Here is a 10,055-nt window from a genome sequence, read left to right on the forward strand (position 1 = left end):
CAGCCGCATTCCCCAGCGACGGCAGCCATTAACATTATAATCTCAAACGCCATTTTTTATGTAACACTATTGTTAGTAAATCAACTCCTCTGGTCCTCTGAGACGCTGACCCCTGGCAATTCAGCGAAAGTGTAATTATCTCCCCGAATCTTGGACAGATTTAAGAGATTACATTTCAACTAAATCTATATCAATGCTAATTCCCTCTCTCCCCCCATCAGCCTGCAGGTGCTGGGCACCGAAACGTCAGGCCCCAGCACAACGTTTCACAAAGAGGCGAGGGCTTGCTGAGAACAGGGCCAGAAGAAATGAAGCCCCACATAAAATTACACCTTTTTTTGCTACAAAACCTGGTTCTTATATAGCAAAGTTAAACAAAGCAGCTATGCTAAATTAGCGTTACATAAAGGCGAGTTTAATGCTCGGTTACAGTCAACTGATGTATCTCTGATGGCTAATTGTCTATCAAAATTAAAGAGAAAAGAACAAATGATTCGTTATAAGAAGGTGTTAAGAGCTTCAACAAAAGGACATTTCACAAATATAATATCCGCAGCTCTAGGCTTGCCCGCGGGGTTGTTCAGGCCCGGCCCTGCGCAGCTATGAAAAGTGGGGTGCGGGTTGCTATTTTCCTGGCAAGAGCTCATTTCCTCCCAAATGAGTATAATAAAAACCCGAGAGGCGATATTAGTGTGAAGATCGGGATTAGTCCTAATGGTAGCGATGGACGTGGGCTTCAAAGGCGACCCCTACTTTCTCCTCTCTGGCTGGGGGCGAAGGGCGCCTTGCCATCCCCAGAGGACACCAAATCCAACTGGCCACTGCCTCCGGTTCAGGGGCAAGAGGGAGCGCGCAGGGCTGGGGCAGTTTCAACAAAGGAGAGCAGGCTCCGCTGGCTCCCCCTGCGCTTCCCTGAGTTCTCCGGCTTGAAGAAGACGGTCCTAGGCTCGCAGGGAGCTTGGAGGCGCGGGCACCGTCCAGCACGTGCCTTCCGGGGGCGCAGGCTGCTGCCGCCAGCCCACTCTCCGAGGCTGGAGAGGACGCCCGATATAAGACGACGGCCCCCTTCCCCACGGCGACACCAGAGCTAGAGCTCCAGGCATATTTGTTGTTCAAAGTTAATTGCTGCTGAAAGCAACCAACATGCGCGCTCCAGGCTCACGGCGGCAATCCCGGACTCGCGTAGCCGGCCCGCAGCGCCAGAGAAGCGGCGAGGGCCGCCCGGGCTCGCTCGCTCCGCCGGAGTCCCTGCAAGAGCATCTGAGGCTGGGGAATACAAGCCGAAACCAAATCAGGCAGCAAAAGCAACAAACCGTCTGGAAAATGGACCCACGGAGCCGCAAGAATGTACTTAAAAAAAAAAAAAAACTTGGACAACTTGTGTCCTAAAGAAAGTGTATTGAAGATAATTGAAATGATTACAATTCATTGCTGCCTGACTTTGAATATGAACAGTCACATAATGACATGCCCGCCATACAACCACAGTCTAATTTCCATTATCCGGCTTCGGGATCCTCGTGCCAGCCGCCGGGGCAACGCGCTAAGGCAGAAACCTTGGCTCCGGCCTGCATTATTCATTTGGGGAGGGGGGGGGGATGTGGGGGTGGGACAGGGGTGGGTGGAGAATGGGTTTGTCCCCTCCTCCCCCCGAAACTTGTTCTGCAAATCCCAGGGACCGGTGGACACGGAGGAGCCGACAGCCGAGACAATCGTCGTCAAGGGGCCACTTTGACCGACGGGCCTGCGGGCGACGGCGCTGCTGCCTTGTATGGTACCCAGGGGCTCTCGGACCTGCACGGGACAGGTCCCCCAGCTCCTACCCTAGCCCCATCCGGTCTAGGGGGAACGTAGGCTGGGGCCGGGTCTCCAGGCTGCCCTTTAGGTGATAGCCGCCCTCCCCTCTTTTTTTTTTTTTTTTTTTTTTTTTTACTCTGAGGGCGGAGCCGGGGAAGGGAGGAGTGGGGGGCGGGGGTGGGGGGTGGAAGCGGCAGCGGAGAGGTGGAAAGGCCCTCCGGATTTGAAGTTGCTTTGTCCTTGAACTTGCCCTAACCTCACCCGAGGCCACCCCATACCTCACCCCCACCCCAGGCCTCAGGGAAAGGGGGTAGATAACCAGGATCTCTGCGCCGCGGAGTCGCTGGAGCTCACCTTGGGGCTCGGCCTCGGCGGAGCATCTGGGCTCCAGCCAGAGGGAGAGGGGATGGGCGCGGAGACCGGCTTCTGCAGTGCCCGTTGCCCCCTTCCCAGGCGCAGGGTCCGGGGGACAGACTTTGCTCCCCCCTCTATGAAACTACTGCCTCAAAAAAAAAAAAAAAGACCATCTGGTAATTGTCTTTCTTTAGATCTTCCCTTAATTATGCTTTTAATTAAAGATGGTTCAAGGCACCGGACCACATGAAGGGCAGTAATTACAAATTACATTACAAACCCGACAGATGTAGCGGGACCTGCTGGGAAAAAGGTATCGGAATAAAAATTTGACTAAACTTTGGGATAAATTAATTGGCGACTTGGAGAACAGAAGCATAGTTCTGATTATGCAGGCTCTAGCCAGGATTTAAGTTTTGTGTCATGATTGTTTTCATATTTCTTTGACGTCTATTGATTTGGAGGCAGCTGCAAGCCTTTGTCACAGGAGAGAAGAGCAGTCACAATATATTAGCTTGATGGCATAACTCGAACCGGAGAGGCGAGGGGAGTCGTAGTGACGGGGGCACACGTGACCCGCCTGGGGCCTCGCTGCCCAACCCTTACATTAACTTGTTCCAACAGGAATAATGGAGTATTACTGTTAACCCGTGGTCAGAAGGTGCTTTCCTGTCTAGAACGCGATGGCAGGAGGAGCGCAGCCGCGGCCGGACAGGCCCGGTGTCTACGCGCCCCGCGCCGCCTCCACGCCGCCCGGCCTCGGTGGCGACTTCAGGCTCGGCTTCTGGACTCCCAGCGCCGCGCCCACGTCTAGGGACGCCAGGGTGGTGAAGTTCAGCGGGTCCCGGGCCTGGCCCGGAGGCGCCACGTCCCAACTCCGGCTCCTCCTGGGGGCTTCCCGCAGGCCTAGTTGGGGCTGGAAGACCGGGATCCAGAAGGCGATCGCCAGGCGGGTGCCCCGAAGCCCGCTCACCCGCCGCAGCCTCCAAGAGAACAGAAGCGTGACGCAGGCTGTGAATACAAAAGGGAGGGATCGGGTCATTTCCTTCGCTAATCATGGCCCCCTCCTGCCCCTTCCTCCATCGCACCCCAACCCACACCCCGTCCTCACCGCCACCCGGCCTCGAACACGCTTCCACGCCAGAGTCTGACTCACTTTGAGCCAGTGGCTGCACTTGATAGAAAAAAATAAACGTGCCCATTACTCACCCATCTATTTACAGCTTCGGTGCTAAGCCCCCGGGAAAGACGCCTGGATAATTAAGCACGCCCACTTACGGCTTTCTATTCCGCACATGCTTTCAGAAACGGATACAACCTCAGTTTGACACAAAACTCTCCTAATGCACCTTGCCATAGATTAGCATTCCCCGGAAAGGTGTGTTACTCACCCCCCCTCCCCCATCCCCACCTAAACCAACAGAACAGAACTACTGTTGGAGAAGACCCCAGGCCTGTCACCTTTTCTGGCTGCCTGGGGAAGGCAAGTTTTTCTTTTGATTCATCCTCTCACTATGTTTCTCTTTTCCTTGGCGTTACAGTTTCTGAGAGGAAAGTAAATATTTTGACTAGTCCTCTGCAGGGGCCTTTTAAACACCAGGCACAATCATCTGTGGAATACTGTAGTTTTTAGTTTCAAAACTTGGATGTGAGAGTCTGTCTTGCTGAGGAAACCCATAGAATTTGCGGCGACCTCTCAACCCCCCATTTGTATAATGAAATGAAGTATCCACCATTGATTGTTCAAATTTTAACAACTTTTTCTGTCACTGTTCCTTTCCAATTTTTTTGCAGGGGTGAAAAATCAATCTACCAGACTTTTCATGGGGTTGTGGCAAGATCACATTTCATGCGACTCACTCTTACCTCCTCTCCCTTTCCTGCTGTGGGCACAAGACATTAAGTGTGCAAAACTAGAAATATTTGAAACCCTGTTTAGCTCTTCTGTGTATTTGAAGTGGGGATTTCTTTCTTTTTCTGTTTTAGTATCTGATACAAACCACATACGTTGAAAAGTTCAGAGATACTACAATAGGGAGGAAAATAGTGCTAACGTTTCCCTAGTTTCTGTATATAATTTAAATAACATAATGACTTCCTACCCGAAATGAAGCAAAAGTTGCCAGGAGGCATAACACATCACTGAATATTTGTTTTTCAAAAAATATATTCCAATCATTCCACAATATTGATGTATCGATGATTTTATAGTCTGAAAATATTTCTAAGCACATATATGGTATAAAAACATTGATTTCAACTCTGTTTTTGTTGCTAAAAAGGATAATATCTTATTCTTGATTTTAAAATACCTGCGCTGTTAATGCCAACTGTGCCCATTTTAGGCCCTGGATGCTATAGAAAAACCACCCATAGTGTGTTCTTTTCGCTATCCCATTATGCTATAGTGTAATGAGTATTTCACATAAAACATTTTGGGCATCCTTAAGTCTTTTTAAAAATCATGTGCTCTACATGTGTGACAAATAAGACTGATTTTTGTTTTGTTTAAAGCAAATTCATTTTAAAGAAATAAAGCATAATACCGAGAATTTCATAGTCCAATACAATGTTGACAAAAATGTTTCAAAGTAGAAAAAAGAAAATGTTAGTCCTGCCTATAATGCTTATGATCTCCAACCCCCCTTTTTTTGGTGTAAAGAATCTGAGTTTTTCAACCGATATTATTCTGTTATTTCATTCTGTGTTTCCATTAGAATGCTCACCTATGCTCTGTCTTCCCTTTCTGTTTTCCCATAGCTTCTGTGTCTACATGAATTTTAATAATATAAATCATTGCTTAAAAGAGTAAAGAATGGTTACTTTATGTCTCATTGTTCTCCTTACAATCTGCTCCAAAATCTTTTTTTTACAAATGCCATCACAGCTATTTCCCCTCAGTTCCATGATGAAAGTGGATGGCAAATGCCATTCGATTTAGAGGAACTCAAGCACAGAGAACATAAAGATTTTGTTCAAAGCCTCTCTCAAATCTATTTCTGGACTTGGAAGCAGAACTAGGCTGGAGGCAACATCAGTACACATCTCTGACTCCATTTGAGGCTACGTGAAGCAGGTGGGGTTCATTTTGGAAACAGAAGACCTCCATGGAAGTGTGTGTTCCTGTGAGACTGACAGGCTATGGTGGACCCCAGGAGGAACAAAACAGCTCAGGCTCTCACCTGCCTCAGAGTTGTAGGCAAAGAAGAGTTTCCTCTCATTTTCTTGCCTGCATTACTTTTTCTGTGTTTGGCAGCTGTACCAGAGAGCAGCCTGCAACATTTTGCCTTTGGGGACTTCCTGCAGCTTTACCACATTCCCTGGAGGAACTCAGAATCCTGGAATTGATGGAGGGATTACAGAGAGTCACAAACACCATCCTCCCTCTAATCCATCTGGGCTGATGCTGTATTGATAACAACCTTTCTGTTATTTGTCGGTTTTAGACCATTCAAATGAGAACAAATAATAGGAATTTAGTATAGTGTGTGTGTGTGTGTGTGTGTGTGTGTGTGTGTGTGTGTGTGTGTGTGTGTGGCGGGGGTAGGGGGGCAATTGGAATAGGCTTTTGGGTTGACAGGATTGGTTTCTATTCCAAAATCATGGAATCATCATGGAAGTGAGGGGAAATGATTGTGATAGAATTTATAAGAAAAAAACAAACAAACAAGAAAAAAAGTGTTTAACAAAATTCAACACTTCCCACTTATTTCTTTCAGAGCAAATTATTCTCTCTTTTGGTTATTGCAGTGGATTTGGGTTTAGGCATTGACACGTTTGTTTACCAAGAAATCTTACATTATGCCAGGACAAGACAGTGCTCAGTTGCTTGAAATTCATAGCTTCGGTTTGTGTGGCCCTCCCTGCTTGAACTACTCTGTTAGGCAATAAGGAAGCCCATTTGCATTAGATAATAAGAATCAGGGACAAGACAGACACAGTGCTGATTAAACAAGGACTCATATCCCACTTTGAGAGCTCTCTGATAACCAGAGCCACAATCACATCAGTAGGTCAAGCAAAAATCTGAAGATAAAATCAATGTCAGTCTTCTGTCTTGGTGACAGAGACCCACCAGAATCACATCCAATAAACCCTGTTATCAAGTACCTCACTGTAGTTGATGAATTTAGTTACGCTGCGGGTCAAATCGTGCCCCCACCTCCAAGATGTTGTTTACGGTATCCCTCACTTTGACACAGACTTTGCACAGAACAATATGCTCACAATTATAACTGTCCAGCAACTGATGGGCTGCTTTGCAAGGTAAGGTGAGTGGAGACATTGAGACTATTCAAGTGGAATCTGGGGTGTAGGGAAGGCTAAATCTGCATGAAAGGGCGGTTGGGAAAATTAACCTCCTGCCCAAACTCCTGTTCAGGGCCAGTTCTATTAGGATTCTTCCAGGAATATGTATCTATTGGTTAGCGTGTTCAATAAGTTTAGTCGGATGACTTTTTTAATATGATTATACATTCATGTGATTCAGAATTTTTAAGATTCAAGAAAATATTTCAATTTTTCCTGCGAGACTGACAGGCTATGGTGTCACCTAGCCAGCCAGTTCTAAACCAGTGTAAGCAACCAATATTGCTAGTTTCTTGTGGCTCGGGGAGCTTAAAGAACCTTGAGGCCTACTTAATGAGATTCTTTGAAGAGAGAGGCTTTGTACTCTGTGTTTTAAAAAGCTTTCAGATAATTCTGTTGAGTTGGGCACCACGGGCTTAATTGACTTCTGGATTCCCTTAAATGCGTAGATTCTATGAAAACCTATAGTGTAATAGTATTTGTTCCAGACACCTCCACAATGCCTGCAAAGTATTTTCAATGCCAGTGTCCTTCTTTATTTTTCTTGAAACCCTGTGAAATAAGTACTGTTTTCCCGATATCTCCCTATTTTATAGGAGTAAGTCAGTCTCAGAGTTCAAATGACTTGACTGAGATAGCTCAGCTAGTGAATAGCAGAGACAGGTAGCATCATTTAAGGCTGCCCCGGGACCTACCACTCCACATTACATCAAATAATAAGATGTACCCATATTTCAATATGATCATTTGCTATAAACTTTTTTGAAAGAATTTTGTTAGGAATGAATTATTCATTATGTTTTTAATATGTAAACTTTTTTAAATTTATGTATAACTGATGATTTGAATTGCAGCTGGCAGGCTGACTTAATGTTAACATTTTTATTTATGTAAACATTTATTAGTGCTGACTTGACAGGTTTTTTTTGTTTTGTTTTCTATTTTGGAGCTAATAATTTTTTTTGGAAGGAGGAAGCAGAATTCAAACATCTTTTCAAGCCCTTGAAAAGCTTGTACGTTTTAGATTCTATACCTGAGCTGCCTGTATTAATTAGGATTAAGTCTAAGCGTCTGTAATTCAGTGGATTAAAGAAGATAGAAGTTTATTCCTCTCTCACCTAACAGCTCGAGGTATGTTGTTCCAGGCCAGCAGGCAGCTCTGCTTTCTATGACTACTCAGATATCCAGGATTCTTGATCTCCTGGGCCATTGCTTTTGTCTATGTGGCTCACAGGCTCTTTCAGATTGTGGTACATGGGAAATGAAAAGAGAATGCAGGAGGCATGTCTATGGTCTTTAGGTCTACCTTAGAAGTGGCACACATCCCTTCTTTTTTAATTCCTTTGCCCAGGACTTCATCACATGTTCACAGCAAGCTACAAGTAGAATGGGAAATGTATCAATCCAAAAGCAATGAAAGGAAAAGATAATAGACTGTGGTGAACAACCAGCAGTATCCACAACAATGCATAATGCAGACAAGAGACTGTTATAATAATCCAGGTAAGAGCTAATGATGGCAGCAGTAGAATTTACAAGAATTGATTGGATTTGGGATATATTTAATTTGTTTTTCTGATAGATTGGATAGGGTTGTGAGAAAAAGAGGAGTCAAGGTTTTGGCCTGAGAGGTTGGAAAAATGGATTCACCATTTATAGAGATGAGGAAGATGGGGGCGGGAGAGATTTATGGAGAAAAATAAAGAATTTGGCACTGGGTATACTGAGTTTGACATGCCTATTAGACATACAAGTGGAAATGGTAAATAAGAGTTAGATACATGAGTCTGGAGTTCAGGGCATTATTCATGCTGGTGAACTGGGGTATGTATTATTTAAGAAATAACAGTAAACATAATAAGGAAAAATTTAAATAATACAGAAATTATTAAAGCAGGAAGTGATTTTTCCCTTCTTATATTTCAACCCTAACCTCATCCTTTTTTTTGTTTTTAGAAGATTCCTTACTAACTCTTTAATATATAGCCTTTCAAATTCTTTTCATTGCTCACTAGACATTTATCTATGCTAATTTAAGGAAATTAAGGTTGTTGGTTTTGGGGGTTTTTTTCCCCCCAAGGGGGAATCAATTAACAGAGATATCTTTCCAAGTCATGGCCATAAAATTTCCTTTTTAATGGCCACACAATATTCCACTGTCTGGATATGACATACTTTATTTAAATGGTCCTGTAGTGATGGACATTTAGGTTGTTTGGAACTTCTTTTCATTATAAGCAATGCTGCACTATGCGTCCCTGTACATATATTCTTGTGCTAGAAATTTGGAAGCTAAGCTCCTAGAAACAAAGTTACAGTGCTACATTGGTATGTGCATTTAGAGTTTTGATAGACACTGCCAAATTGTCTCCCTCCCCAAATCATGTACATTCTGTACTCCCACCAGCGGTATACTAGCGTGCCTCTTTCCCCACATCCTTCCCAGCAACATACCTCCTTCTGGAGATCTGCAAAGAAGCAATCTGTGAGACAGAGGGAGAGGCAAATGAGAATCTGTGTACAATCAATACAGCTGACAACCTTGTTGAATCCCAGGGCTCATTCTGCTGATCTGGCTGCCTAACAGGGGAGTCCCCCTCTCTCCCAGCTCCATGGGGAGCCCCGCTGAGGAATGGTTGATGAAGGGCACTGGGGCATTCTCCTTCACTTTGATTTAAAGTCTGCTCCTCAGTCCACTGCAACTCAGGGACAAAATTTTCTGATGGCTGACAATATGCTCTATTTGTATTCTAGTTGGATATAGGAATCAGAACCAAGCGTTTACTCATTTTATTAGGGAAAGTCTTCAAGCTCTGGGTGCTCACCTTGATCTTTAATTGAAGCCACAAAATTAAAGCCCTGCTGTCATCTCAAAAGCTCATTTAGGTTTCAAATTTAGGTTTATTAACCTGCATTCCAAATGTGTAGGACAGGTAGATGCTTAGGTACGAGGCTCCCTGTCCTTGACCTGTCCCCTGATTAAAAATAAAGTGCAGCCCTGGCCAGGTATCTCAGTGGATTGGAGCATCGTCCCATACACCAAAAAGGTTGAGGGTTTGATTCCCAGTCAGGCCACATACCTAGGTTGTGGGTTTGATCTCCAGTCGAGGTGCATACGGGAAGCAACCGATCAATGTTTCTCTCTCACAGCAATGTTTTTCTATCTCTTTCCTGTCCTCTCTCTCTAAAAACCAATAAAAACATATCCTTGGGTGAGTATTTTTAAAAAAAAATAATAAAGTGCAGAGGAAGAGAAAGCCAGTGCTCCACTGCAAAAGTTCTGGACTTTAAAAGCACCAATAATTTGTATGAACAATGATGCCCACTTTTGTTTTTATGACCATTTAATAGACTTCATTTCTTAAACTTAAACCACAGATTAATCTTCCCCAACCATGTTTTTGGAAGATAACATCTACAAATTTATTCAGAGGACTTTAAGCAGTAAAAATCATCTCTGGTTCATTTCAATGGGTCATAAAAGGCCCCAAGAAAAATTAATCTTTTCATATATATAGTAGATGATTTTCAAAGGAGATTTTCTTATTATCTTGCTTTTTTTTTTTTAGAAAGAGCTTATTTATTTTTGTAAACTT

This window comes from Myotis daubentonii, chromosome 9 (genome assembly GCF_963259705.1).
Source record: "Myotis daubentonii chromosome 9, mMyoDau2.1, whole genome shotgun sequence".
In the NCBI taxonomy this organism is placed as follows: Eukaryota; Metazoa; Chordata; class Mammalia; order Chiroptera; family Vespertilionidae; genus Myotis; species Myotis daubentonii.